The sequence below is a fragment of the Sorex araneus genome, chromosome 5 (assembly GCF_027595985.1).
Source record: "Sorex araneus isolate mSorAra2 chromosome 5, mSorAra2.pri, whole genome shotgun sequence".
NCBI classification, from domain to species: Eukaryota; Metazoa; Chordata; class Mammalia; order Eulipotyphla; family Soricidae; genus Sorex; species Sorex araneus.
In genome coordinates, this window is record NC_073306.1 from 198,027,909 (window position 1) to 198,043,229 (window position 15,321).

At 36.6% G+C, this 15,321-nt stretch overlaps 1 protein-coding gene across 1 annotated transcript in view; it reads right to left on the reverse strand.

The window, feature by feature from the left end:
• Nucleotides 1-15,321, reverse strand: part of BTC (betacellulin) — a 53,916-nt gene that overhangs the window by 27,392 nt on the left and 11,203 nt on the right. The window lies entirely within an intron of this gene.

The following is a 15,321-nucleotide window of genomic DNA, read 5'->3' on the forward strand; positions in this document are numbered from 1 at the left end:
ATTTCCAAATCATTCTCCAAAAGCAAGGGAATGGTACAAGGCTCTGGTGATCTTATCTTTTAAGCTTAGTACGAAAGACAGAATTTTAAGGTTAATATTTATTTCTAAGTATACATCTTAAGTGGGAGACTTGTCCCTGGCTTGTGAAGGAGCTGTACCATATAAGCAGAGAATAGAGGATATTTCACCCTCTTGATGGCTATAGTGATTAGCTTCCAGTGAGAAAAGATTTTTTTGTGTGTATTATCATTACATGGACTGGAGCAATAGCACAGCAGTTCAGACAGTTGCCTTGCATTTGGAACCTGTGTTCGATTTTTCCATCCCTCTTGGAGAGCCAGCAAGCTACCAAGAGTATCCTGCCTGCACAGCAGAGCCTGGCAAGCTACCTGTGGTGTATTTGATATGCCAAAAACAGTAACAAGTCTCACAATGGAGATATTACTGGTGCCTGCCTGAGCAAATCGATGAACAATGGGAAAACAGTACACTGCTACATCCTTACATACAGGCAGACTTGTTTCTCAAAATTGACTATTGAGGGTCAGACACGTAACTCAGAGTTAGCTTCACTTTCCTTGCATGTGTGAAGTTTTGGGTTGGATATGGAACTGAAAATAAATAAATATTGAGTGGGCTTAGGTATGGAGGTGGGAGGACCATGTGTTGGGGTCAGAACCATTTGGGGTACAATATGTAGTGCTTGCCTGAATTATGATTCAACAAACCAACTTTATATAATCACTGGTGACAGAAAATCCTGTCCCCACGCCAGGCTGTCTCCCCCAGGGCAACTCGGAGGGGGGAGGGTTGAGTTTCCCTCCCTGCCCGAACAGAATCCTGCCAGCCCAAAACCTCCAGAACCAATCCGCACAGCCATGCTCAAAACCACTCTCCACAGGCTCAAATGAGCCTCATCTATAAGGGAACCTGAGGAAAAATCCAGGTATGCGGGACCCGTGACTGAGATCTCCAAGCTTGCTTGGAAAGGGACTGGGCTTTCTTCCCCCAGCTCCCTAATTTTCCAGTAACTTGGCAGTCACACCCACGAACTGCCCCCGGCACCATATAATCTCACCAACATCAAGATCCAGAAACTATGAAATAAAGAGAGTGACAAATAACCTCTTGCACTCTAGCCCACTGATATACCAAAAGTAACACACATTTGTTTGGGTTTAACAGATACGGGCTGGAGCAATAGCACAGTGGTTGGGCATTCACTTCGCACACGGCCGACCCAAGTTCGATTCCTCCGCCCCTATCGGAGAGCCCAGCAAGATACTGAGAGTATGGAGCCCGCGCGGCAGAGCCTGGCAAGCTACCAGTGCGTATTGGATATTGGATATGCCAAAAACAGTAACAATAAGTCTCTCAATGAGAGACGTTACTGGTGCCCACTCGAACAAATCAATGAGCAATGGGATGACAGTGACAGTGAATCTCTTATACAAAGGCTTAAATGGCTCTAGGATGAAATACAACAATCTTCACACTTTTTTATCTTATGGTGGTGGGAAGGTGCACAGTGGTGGGATTGATGTTTGGATATTATCTGTAATGAACTATTGTGGACAACTTTGTAAAAATAAGATTAAATATATATATATATACATGTGAGAATGAGGCCCATTTTGAGTTACTGTATACATATATATATATATATATATATATATACACAATCATTGGTGATATAACTAGGGCTATTTGACACTGACTGGGCATTAGATAACATTAAGGAATTGTCCTAGTTTTTTTATGGTCTGGTAATAATTTGTAGTTTAGTTTTAAAAACAGATACCATATCTCTTAGATACATATATTTAAATAATCACTAATAAAGTTTATGTATCAGACATTTGCTGAAAAACAATAAATGAAGGAAGAGAATTACAAGATAGTGAGGGAAACATAGAAATGAAAACCTGTTGAAGTTGCTGTGGTTGGTATACCAGGTTTCACTATGCTGTTCTATTTTATTTATATTGGACAGTGTTTATAATAAGTAGTTGTATATGGGTAGAAAAGGCAGAGGAGGAATGATAAGATGATTTGAGATTAGCTGGCTCTGTATGTGTTTGTGACTGTTTTGAATATTTTACAGCCAAGTTCCATGGAGAAATTTCATAAGGACTTCATTTCTCTTTAGCAAAGTGGAAATAATTCTAATCTATTTTCAGGAAATTATGAGGATTTAACCAGATTTAATAACCAGGTTATCATGCAAAGCATGTATCAAAGTTTTGATGCATAATCAATGCTCAACAACAACAAAATCCCCATGATGACGCATCTACAAGTATAGACTACCTTTCCACTGGTACACTGACCTTTATACATCTAGCCTGGGGTTTCTAAATTGTCTCCTCCAATTCACTTCCGTTCCACAGACATTCATTTGCACCCCAGAACAGAGAAGTGGATACAATGGTTACATTTGAGAGTCAAGTTGACTGGTTACTTAGGCATTAGTAAGACAACCACTCATCCACAATCCAAAGTAACAGCAAGTGACAGAGAAAAATAGAGCCTAGAAAATTCAGAGGGTATGAACCAATTTCCTGGCTGGACGGACCATACTGAGGTTAAGGCACTTGCCTTGAATGAGGCTGACTGAGGTTGTCTCTGTCAATCCTTATGGTCCTCAGAGCACAGCCAGAAGTAAACCCTGAGTAGAGTCAGGACTATTCCCCGAGCACTGTTTAAAAAGAAAACTGCCTATGGAAAGAGAGACCATCTCTGCCTATCATCAAATTGGAAAGAATTTTTTGGAGGAGGAAAAAAAAGTTATTACCACTAGAAAGGGTGAAGAGAAAAGAAACACAAATCCACCATTATCACAATTAGGAGGATTCTTTAGCACTTTATGATAAAAGCAAATTTTTAAATATGCAAATGCTTATATCTAGAACATTTCTAGTGATTTTTTTTAGATAACAAAACTTCTAAATAAAGTAGTTTATTTAACAACAGAAACTAGAAGTAATCTAAATACCAACAGAGATCGTCTAAATAACACTAGATAATTGATTAGAAATACTATTTAGTCATAAAAGTAGCTTTCAGAGCCAGAGAGACAGAGCAGAGAAAGGCTGTGCACAGAGTCAGACTGGGGTTGATCTCTGGCACTACAGGGTCTCCAAGCACCACCAGGAATGATTCCTGAGCACAGAGACAGTAATAAGCCTTGAGCACAGTCAGGCATGAATCAGTGCCCTCCCCTCAATTATTTTCAACATAAATAGAATGTTTCAGTGAGTTCCTTAGAGAAGTAGACCCCAGCATAGTCCCCAGAATATGATTTATGTGTGCAATTGCTTACATGTCAATGTGACAGATGAAACAAAATATCCCTGCTGATAGAGATGACCACAAAAGTGTGTAAGTGGAGTCACTCACTCTGAATCTTAGTTAGAATTTTTTTCCCTTAGCTTCCCTTTCTTATTTCCAACTAGAAAGAAATTTGCTGCAAAGAAAAACAAAGTGATAATTTTTAAAACAAACTTGCCACCAAGTTTCTAGGATGTTTTAAACATCCCTCTGATTCTTATTCTCCTGTTTTCATTCTTAGAATCAACCAGAAGCAAGCAATCCTTGAGAACTTCTCAAGCACAGGAATTGTGTATTGCAAGACCAGTCTATGACACAGATTCATGGATATTCAACTAATGCTGAAAGAATGAATGTCAATTTGTAAAATAAGCAACAACAGTTAAAAGAAAAACATCAGATTTTTAAAAAGAATACCAATTTTCAGTGGCAAATTGCAATCAATTTATTATCGTAAAACAAATCTAATTTATTTCTAAAACCCCACATATGAATTTTCATCATGGGAAGAATCAGGACTTGATTCTAAAGCTAATCTGTTATAACGTTAAAATGGAAAAAAAATAAACAAGATATAAATCTTATCAAAATCCAGCATCTGCAAACTGAAATGGTAGTAAGAAAATTTATCTTAAGTAACAATAAAAAGTCACCTTGTTTGGCATATAGTATACAAACTTTGATCCAGTCACACCCCTTCCCATTCTCACTTTCAGTTTAGCATGTTATCCTCTACTTTCAAATATAGAGGTAACCCTGGTTTCTCTGAAACACTGTTCATGCTCACACTCTTAAGTATTCTGGCAGGCTGGGGCCTATATCCGGGCTCTCTTCTGCTTAGACTCTGCACATGTGACATCAGTTGTTGAAACCAGAGCCCTAGGGAGACCTTCAGGAATACACCGAGCCTTTGAAGGAGACCTCCTGAAGGCAAGCAAATACCAAGCACAGGGTAAGTCGAGGGCACTGTTCCTCCTCCTGTTCGCACCCAACTATCTTCAAGCTGTGAGCTGGTGGCCATGAATAACATTTGCCCAGAAAAAAAGCATTTCCTTCATCTGCATAGTTTTAAAATTTGAATCAAGATGACACATTTCAACTAGATTTTCTTGCTTCCACTGAAAAGGTGGAAACTCTGGCAAGTAAAAAATCAGAGAAAGGGGGACAGAGCGATAGTACAGTGGGCAGGGCATTTGCCGTGCATGCAGCCGACCTGATTTCAGCGCCCGGCATTCCATATGGTTTTCCGAGCCTGCCAGCAGCGATCCGAGGGAGGAGCCAGGCATAAGCCCTGATCACAGACGGGTGTGGCCCACAATAAAAAAAAAAAAAAAGGAAATCAGAGAGACTCAGAAATCATTGGCTAAATACTAACGGCTATTTCAAAGAGAAAATATGTTCCTGTTCTATCTATAATTCAATATTTGTTAGGCATTGTGTGATTGGCACTTGTGCAAGTTACTGAAGATTTAAAGATATTAGCTATCATTAACTTCAAGTAGTTATGATAGAAAGGTAGATACAAAAATCTTTAAAATATGTGTAGCAAACACAACACAGAATGGAGATGAGAAGCTTATGATAAACTTTTAATAAGAAATTTTAAAAGTTTAAATGTCAGTAACTCGAGAAAACAATCATAAACCAGATAATGCAATCATGGTACATTATTTAAGTAGTGAAATATATTTACATGACTATACAAATGTAAATGTCAATAATTTAGCAAAAATTATTTTCAAATAAGGAACTGCCTAATTTGCCAACATACACAGTGCAGAGAAACTGAAAGTCTTCACTGGTCGGTCTGCATTGCATCATATCTTAAATATTTTGAGAATTACCTCCCTGGTAATAATTCCCGACTAAAAAGAGAAACCAAATACGTTTAGTTTAGTCAACTAAACTTGACATGGAAAGAAATAGCATTACAAATAAATTGCTTAGCAACATAAAGATGAATGCAGAAATAAACACCTAAGAGAGATAAAGTTGTTCTTAAGAGGTAGAAAGATGAAAAGGACTGCAAATAAGTTTTGTTGCTATAAGCTTCTTAGTACTATTTGACTTTTAAAATACATACATACATATATTATTCTATTAAAATAAAAGTGCTTTTTTAATAAAGATAAAGTTAAAGTTAATCAGGATTTCTGAACAAAAGGGACAAGTTGCAAAAATGCATAGCAGGAATACTACAGATTATCTAGTTTCTTGGAAGGCAGATAACCCAGGTAGTAATAGAGAACAGGTATGAAACACATGACTGAAGATATTTAGTTGCTTTATTTTCTGTTTTACAGCAAAAACAAGGGCTTTGATAATGTTACATAAAAAGTAACATAGTCCTTTCTTTTTTAAGTTTGAAAGGTCAACTCTATCACCACAGGTGATTCAGACACAAATTAACTAAAGTTGTGGCTCTAGATATAAAGAAAGAATTTGAGAGATATATGTCAAAGTAAACTATAAGAGACTATACAACTAATGGTATAGGGTGGGAACTGAGAAACAAAGGTATCCTAGAATAACCTCAGAGCTAGTGACCAGTTTGTGACTGGTGACAAGCTATATATACCATGAGACCAATCATAGACATAACATATACAAGAAGACAACTAGACTGAGGAGTGTTAGAGATCAAATTCTAAGATAGAATCTATCCCCAATATGATAATATTTGGAGGTGGGTCCTTTGAAGGTGTGCAGTGATCTTATGAAAGAGACATCTCAAAACTCTTTTATACATTCCACCATGTTAGAGCTTAACGGGAATGAGCATCTAAGAACCAGAATGTGGATTTTCACCAGACATGGAATCTGCTGGAGCCATCATCTTGGGCTTCCCATCCTGTGGTACTAAGAGAAATAAACGTTTGTTGTAGTTACCCAGTCTGGTATTTTGTTATAGCTGTCTGAACAAGAAAGACAGAAATGGACACTCTGAATCCAAAATGACTGTGACATGTTTAGGAGATCATAGATGGATCTTAGGTCTGGAATCCTGTAGGGAAATAATAAAGAGGTTCTAAATTTGGAACCCAGGAAAAGTAAAATGGCATTTCATGAATGCAAATGAATTTCTTAGTAAGCATACTGATAAAAAAGAAACAAGATAGAGACAGAATTCTGAAAAGTATTAACATGATAAAAGGATAGAAAAAGAAGATTCTTTGGGGATCTGGGAAGGAGAAGCCACATTGAGTTAAGAGTTTTTTAGGTTTTTGTTTTGGAGTCACATCCTGTAGTGCTCAGGGCTTACTCTTAACTCTGTGCCTAGGGATCATTCTTGGTGGAGCTTGGGGGACCATATGAGGTGCCTGGGATCAAACCTAATGAGCATCTTAATCACTCTATTATTTCTACGACCAAAAGGAAATAATATTTTAGGAAAATTTAAAAAAACTGATCAATAGTAAAAATTAAATTATTGGAAAATTAAAGATAAGAAACATAAACATTGGATTTTAGAAAACACCAGTAAGATCTTCCTTGAGAATATTATATTCATGACATAAAATGTGTGCAAATCATTGTATGTTACTCTTCAAAGATACTAAACTTTGAAAGAAAGGAATAAGATTAGCATTGTACATAGGAAAATGGCCGTTTTGTTTTAAATGTGAGAAGTAATTGGAAGAAGCAAAAGTTATAGGGGAAAGAAGCACAGGAAGGACTACAATAGGGCAAAAAAATGAAAGGCAGAATGTAACACATCTTGAGAATATAATTTTATTCTGAATGAATGCAACATTTTTAGAAACCAATGCTTATGGATAGTTTATAGTCCTTGCATTTTACTTCACAGTTCCAGGATATCCATGATCTGAATTAAAATGAATGGAAACATCTAAAAGGTTTCTCCACTTTTGCATTACTGACAATCCAGACTGAAAAACTGTTGTGGAAAGCTGTGCATTGTAAACCAATCAGCAATGTGACACACTCACTGAACGCCCATCTCCCCGTCTTCCCTTGGAATCATAGACATTCATTCTTTTAAAAGATTGTTAAGAACTGGTTTCTAAAACTATAAATGCTACATTATATTATACTGGCATTTGACATTTTGTGATTTTACTCTGCTCACTGGAACCACCTAAATTAAGCCCAATCTTCCTTTTCCCTGATAGATCTTCACAGACTTGATGCCAGCTATCAAGTCTTCCTAAAATAATTCCTCTTTTCCAGGTTAAACATCGAGGTTTCATCAAGATTCCTCCAAGCTTTGTCATGATGCCCCAAATTCAGACCACACATAGTGCTGTTTCTTGTGGTCTGACAAAATAGATTTGGATTCTCAGACTCCATGTATTCATATTTCTGGAATACAACCCCATAGAATATCAGCCTTTCGGGGGTTATCTTATATATTACCAGCATTTTATTCTACTAACCATGAAGTAAAGCACCTGTTTGAGAAGCAGTGTGTTCATAGGTGTCCTCTTGTTAAGATTCTGTTTTGTATAATTTAACTTTTCACCAAATCACATGATCTACATTTGTAAAATGATTCAATAATTTCACCGTTTCTTCTCTTATTCAACCACTTACTCAAAATTCCTCCCCACCTCACATGTCCTACAGAACTTCTCTGATGTGTTATAATAAGAGGAACACAAAATAATGTTAGATTGGTCTCATTTGCTGAGAAACAAAAAATTGAACAGTTTCTGGAGTTAGTTTTTAAACACAAAAATCAAAAGAAATTCACTGAGTTTTTCTGATTACTTCGATGAGTAAAATCTCCAGTTACTTTTACACGCTCAGAGATTCTGGAATTAAAGATTACAGAATACACGCAAAGTATGATTCCTGTCAGTCAGCACAGGCTATGAAGTCACTGGGAACAATACAAGCATTCAACGGGGAGCAGCCTAACAAGAAGGGTGAACCAATGTTATCCTACAAACCACTGTCTTAGAGTCAGGCTAACGCTGAGGTAAGTCACACACCAGCTGGATCAACTATTTAAAAATATCTAATGTGACCAACTTAAACAGTGATGTACACTGCACGTGCCTCATTTCTGAGCTCAACTTTCCATTTGTTGAGCCAACTGCCTTTCATATTTTAAGGATAAGTAGAGTATTATCACAAAATGTCCATTCAACTCTAATTTAATGATTTAGGACACCTTAGTGATCCGAACCTCTGTCTCTGTCTACTAATTCCACTCATTTCTGAAGTTATCATCTCAATTTAGGATCTAAATCATAATTTTCCAGCAGCATTCCAATTGTAAACCATAAAAAACTTTATCAATCTATGAATATGAGTAGAAATTTAATATATATTAAAAGTGATATAGATCAATGAGTAAATAACAGGTTTGGAATCACATGGAGCTAGATTCGAATGATGAATGTTCAAATTATAATAAACCAGTTTGGTGATTATGATTAAGTTGCTCAATTCTTGAGCTTTACAGTTGATCACCTATAAACTAGAACCATAATACACAATTTACAGAGCAAATATTTAGGTGTGCTCTTAGAGAAAGAAGAAAAATAAATTATGAATTATTAACAGTGTAATTCAATAAAGTAATAGCTAAGAGAGACTAAAGGAAAAAATTAATTATTTTGGTTAAAAAATTTATTCTCATGCACATAGATGGATCTTGAAAAATGTGTTTTGGTGGGTCATGTTTTGACTTGTGCATAAAATATGCAAAATAGAGCACAAAGGAAATACTCATATATATGCATACTATTTTTCTTGAGTATTCTTATATGTATATATTTAGTGAGTTGGGACTGTAAGGTGGTCTTTCTACATGCTGCTTTTTTCAGTGTTTTCAGAAAAATATGAAGATAGGCCTCAAATAATTAATAGAAACATGACATCTTCTACATGTTTGGTTCTTTGTATTCTCAGCAGAGTTCTGCCAGTGACTGAGCATACTATTTATGTCAGATGGGATTAATGATTCAATTGGATGGTTAAGTGATTCAGTGATACAAAAATAGCAAAGAAAGTCAGCGTTTAACAGACACCAACAACTCAGAGTGTTATAAATCATATCTCAAATTTCTGGAGAATAAAGCAAGAGGTTTCGGGTTCTTTCCCAGGAAGTAGAGGGACTGACTCTCAGTGATTTTGTGGTTCAATCTGAGAAGCTGAGAATACCATGCCTGATAACAGTTGGGGGAAAGTTTGGTACCTGGGATTGAACTGGAGCTGACTTTATACTAAGGACTGTCGTAAACTCCAGACTTTCTCTCTGGCACTAAAGCTGGAGGTTTTTTGGCTTTTGGGGTCATACCCGACAATGCACAAGGATTACTCCTGGCTCTGCACTCAGGAATTACTCCTGGCGGTGTTCAGGGGACCATATGGGATGCTGGGAATCCCAGGTTGGCCGCATGCAAGGCAAACGCCCTACCCGCTGTGCTATCGCTTCAGCCCCTAAAGCAACATTAGAAGTAACACCTCTAAGCATAAAGGGAGTTTTCCCACTGTATCTTCCCTGCCAAGAAGAAAGACAGAATATTAATTGCATGCATGTTCTATACAGAGAGCTTGTAAAGTTTTAAAGAAGGACATGACTAGCATGGAGTTGAAAAAATTGAGAAAAGGATACTTAATAATGGGCTTTGGGGGAAGAGATACTACAGTGGGTAAGGCACCTGCCTTGTGTGCAGTTGACCCAGCATATCATGTGGTTCCCTCAGTACTCCCAGGAGTGATTTCTGAATACAGAACCAGGAGTAACCCCTGAGCATTGCCAGGTCTGGCCAAAAAAAAACCTAACTAATAATAATGAGCTTTTGGTTTACAAACATAAAAATTATAAAATAGGGAAAGTCTGACATTTGTCTTCTCTCTTTTTCGGTAATGCTTTAGTTTTATTGCTGGTTTTTTGCTCTCCTATCAATAAGTTCCTTCATAAGCCCCAAACAAAGCATAGTTCTTACATACTCCCCTATCTCAATTTATTTGCTTTTGTGGAAGATGAGTAGGGATATTGTTTAGCTTCACATAAAGAGTCTAGAATGAAGTATTTCAATCTGTGTCTTCTAGAGAGCAAATTCTGAGAGAGATTCAAAGGTTAGCAGGTTCTATGTGAGAGACAAATTTTGTTCTATGAGAAATATTTTTGAAAACGAAAAAAAACAAAAAAAAAGCCATCTGTGCAGCAGAGTTTCAGAGAGATCCACAAAAATACAGAAATTTGTCCAGAGCATATGTCCACTAACACATGGGATCATAAAGTATGCAAAAATGAGCTCTGTCTTGAAGTTGTAGTTGATGGAGGGAAAAGTGAAGAGGAATTCTGTCAAATTACTTGCATCATCAATTCACATTAGACAAAATTCTCCTCCCTGGGTTCTAACTGTACCAATTTATCACTTTGCATTAAGTGAGAGATCAGAGCTCATGCCCTGGGACATGGTGCTGGTTCTGAGCCCAAAACAGAAGGACAATCTGCTATAGTCCGTGGCTGTATAAAAGACAAAGGAAGTACTTGGAGGAATCTTAAGACGAGTTTCATACTTGACCTCAAGATAGTGAGAATTTAGAACATATCATAGGGATGGAGGAGCATTATTCCAGAAAAAAGGAGGGATTATTTCAAGGTCTCTTAAATCACAGCACTTAGAGAAATTTGACTCTATTGTTCTCTTGAGTGTGTGTATGTGAATGTGTGTGCACGTGTGTGGGGGGGGGAGGTGGGGGGGTTGCAGTGCCAGGGGACAGTTTGTGTTCATTCAAAGTCAGGAAAGAAAATATGAATGCTTTCTTCCTCCAATGCAAAATTCTATTCCAAATAATAGAATATATTGTATTTAAAAGAAGTTTTATTATGATGGACAACACTTTTTAAAAACACTCATAAAAGCATTCCACAATCTTGGATTTTTAAAGTCTAGAGAGGGGCATAATTGAAGTGCCATACATAAACCAACTCATGATCTAAAAGCTATTAACACCAAAATAATGCCTTTGCCAGTAAAGCGACCTTTAAAAATTCACCACAACCATAATTAAATCTGTGACGAGAACGGAAATTCTATCATAGCCTAGAGTTATTTTCTTAGAACTCATCCATTGTCAAAATTTGACTTTTGATTCTCATTCCTAAGTGATAAGATGAGATCAGACAGTCGGACATTATACTTTAACTGCAAGCCTATGGGCTCACTGAATTTTCTTAACAGCTCCAAATAAGAAGCTAACACAAGTGAAAGAAATCTTGTTCTCAGGGAGGATTATCTGAGTGCAGAGGAAGTAGAAATAGTAGAACTGGCCTGTGGATCCAGATACAGTCCAGACTCTGACCCATAAGAAAGCAGTCTTCAAACAAACAAAAACAAGAAAAGCAATGTAAGCATTTCAGAGTCATCAATGGTTACTCAACCTGGAAAAGTCCCAGGATTTGAGCTTGTAAAATACAATACAAAATAAATTATTTAGGTCCTGCTTTTGAGGCAGGGCTTGGGCGTCAGAACAGAAGCATTTGAAATATGGTGGTGGGAAGGTGTAACGGTGATGGGATTGGTGTTGGAACAACTTTATAAAAATAAAATAAAATAAGTTAGGGTAAGCCAACCCGGTTAAGATTAGTCCCTATTATCTTTATTGATAAAACTACTTACAGAAATCAGAAATAGAAGTAAATAAATGAATATCAAGCAATAAATATTAAGTAAGATGTATATAGAACATAACTTATGCTGAAATTACAAAAAAGGAGGCAAAAAAAGAGGCTGAGTAAATCATTGGAAAACACTTCAGTGACAATGGAAACTGAACTTGACCAAAAGCAATGACACTGAAATGAGTGTCGTTGGTTTGCATGGGAGACAGTGAGTAAAGCTGTCCAGTGGGAGTGAAGAATTAGACAGAGAAGCATTATGGAACAAGGGCCTTCTTTATGTGAGTGGGGTGTGATAAAACTATGAAACAATTCAATTGATTTCTTTTGAGTGACCTATAAAAATAAGACTCACTGAAAAATAGTCACACTACATATTACCAGTTGAATCACTGCAAAGCTTGCTCACCACATCCTGAAAGACAGATTTCCAGGAAAGAATCTGTCTAGAAAGTGCCTTAATATGCATTTAAATGTGGTACCTACCAATCACTCTTCTTACTGACATTATCCAATAATTGTCATTTATCTGACATTATCCCATACTCAAATTTGCTTGTGGTCTCAATGGCACTTAAAGGGTGTTGCAGAGAGGTGATTACTAGACATAAAGTAAACCAAAATTCACTCAAGTTATCTGTGTGTCAATGAACAAAAGATCTGGACTCACGTGGTAATGTTTTAGAGATTATAAGGTAGAATTTGAATTGAGTATTCTAACATAGGATAGCAATGTGCTTCCTATAACAATATTTGAAACAATCATCAATATATTTTTTCTTTCTTTTTTTGGGTCACACCCGGTAATACACAGGGGTTACTCCTGGCCCCTGTACTCAGGAGTTACTCCTGGCGGTGCTCAGGGGACCATATGGGATGCTGGAAATCGAACCCGGGTCGGCCACATGCAAGGCAAACGCCCTACCTACCCACTGTGCTATCGCTCCAGCCCCTCATCAGTATAATTTAATCATTACATTTATGCCATTGCTTTCTTCTTCACAATGAGATCCAAGTCGATCACGACTATGCTCAGAGAAGATGAACCACAAAGAGTGCTAGGACTTTAAGGATCTTGAGAAGTCATGGTTACTGAATATAGTTTGGGGTGGGATTGGGGACTAGAAACTCAAGCAATTTTGTTTTTCAAACTTCTTGTCATTGGTTTCTTTCCAGAATACTCTTCCTCGAAAAGTGTTTTAACATTTTCTTAGTTTCAAACTCTACCTTCTAATCTCCAAAACATTACCAAAGTGAGTTCAGATTGTCTTTTGTTCACTGAGACACACATAACTTGGGACATAACTTGGGTGAACACTTGGCTTACTTCCTGTCTAGTAATTACCTTCTGCAACTCCCTGAAAGCAAATTTAGGTTTGGGAGGCTCACCACAACGTAATGGATTCCATTTTTTTAGTTATTTACATGTAAGAAAATTAAGGTGAGGTTTATCTTTCCAGAATTTTAGTAATTTATCTAAGTTGTGCCCTTTTAACTACCCACCTGCCAACCCAACTTCTATCTTATCAGTCTTTGCATGTGCACATCTGGCCTCCTCACTTATGATCAATATGGGATTTTTTTAAGAGACCAGTGATTTATGAATGGCTCACTCAACAGTCTTAGAATACACCAACTCATAAGTTTTTTATATGATTGATCTATTTTGTTTGTTTGTTTTTAGACTACACCCAGAGATGTTCAGGGCTTACTGTACTCAGGGATCATTCCTGGTAGCACTCAAGGTATCATATAGGGAAAGAAAGAAAGTAAAGAAAGAAAAGGAAAGAATCATATAGGGAAAGAAGGGAAGGAAGGAAGGAAGGAAGGAAGGAAGGAAGGAAGGAAGGAAGGAAGGAAGGAAGGAAGGAAGGAAGGAAGGAAGGAAGGATTCCCAGTTATTATTTTTCCTTTTTTAATTTTTTTTAGAATTTCCAGTTATTGCACTGACTCCCAACCATGAATATGTGTGTCACCAACACTCTATACTCAGTCCTCTTTTTCCAATTTTGTATTTCAATAAAGTACACATGATATTTAATACCATAATTATTTAAAAATGTTCAGTGGGGTGGTATTAAGTATACTCATATTATTTTTCAATCATAGCTAGCATCTTTCCCCCAAATTATTTGTATCTTGCAAAATGAAAACTCTGTGCCAGAAATAATAATCCTATTACCTCCTCTCCTGCCCATGGCAACTGCCATCCTAATTTTCTGCATTGGTTGAATTTTGTCTTATTCTTCTATTTTATATAAGTCAATCACAAAATACCCATGGACTCAAATAATTCCCATTGAGTCAGGCACTCACTGTGCTAGATCTGAAAGTTATAATCAGCTACTCATTTATGCTTTCAGCTGTACTCTTTAGAAACACTATTATCTAAAGAAAAATGTCTGCAATAGAGACAGGCTGGGAGTAGGGGTGGGGGAGGCAGGGGAGAACTGAGGACATACATCAGTGAAGACATAGGAGTTGGAACATTTTAAGACTGAAACCCAATCATGAACAACTTTGTAACAGTGAATCTTACAGTAAATCAATAAATTAAATTTTTACTTAATTTTTAATCTAAAGTTAGAAAACTAACTATTTTGATCTTCTGTAAGATTTTTTGAAATAAACTTTTAGTTTTATGATAATTTGGGATTTAAAGAAAAGTTGCAAAGCAGAGAGCATTCCTATAAACCTCTCATTCACTTCCTCTTTCCTCATATTACTATAATATCACTGATCAAACTATAAACCAATATGGGCATCCGATGATTGACTGAACTGAAGACTTAATTCTGATTTCAACAATTTCAATCAGTCTTCTTTTTCTGTGTCATTATTCTAGCTTCTTCTAATCGGTGACAGTTCTTCATGTCTCATATTTTAATGATTTTGTTGACAAACTGGTAAGTTCTGATCAGCTAGTTTGTAGCAGGCTCTTCAATTTTGAGTTTAATTAGTTTCTATAATGATTTGACAAAGGTTACAAATTTTTGAAAATGACACCACAAAGAAATATTCTCATTACATCTTATGATTACATGATATATACACAAATGACATCATTGTGATATTAACCCGGACCACCTGGCCAAGTTAGTGTTTGTCAGATGCACTGTACAGTGACTTTTTTTCCTACTATACTCAATTCTTTGCAAGTAAGTCACCTGTGTCTACGCTAACTAAAAGTGGATAACTCCACCTACTGAAGAAAGAACCATTAACATATGTAATTTGCAATTATTCTGTTGGAAAATAATTATTTCTTCTCTTGGCAAGTCATAAAATTTAATTCTTAAGAATATATCAACCAGAATTTATTTGGTAGGGAGAGAGGCCTGCTAATCATTAATTTTTATAGTCCTTGGAAGAACAGTCAAATTCGAATT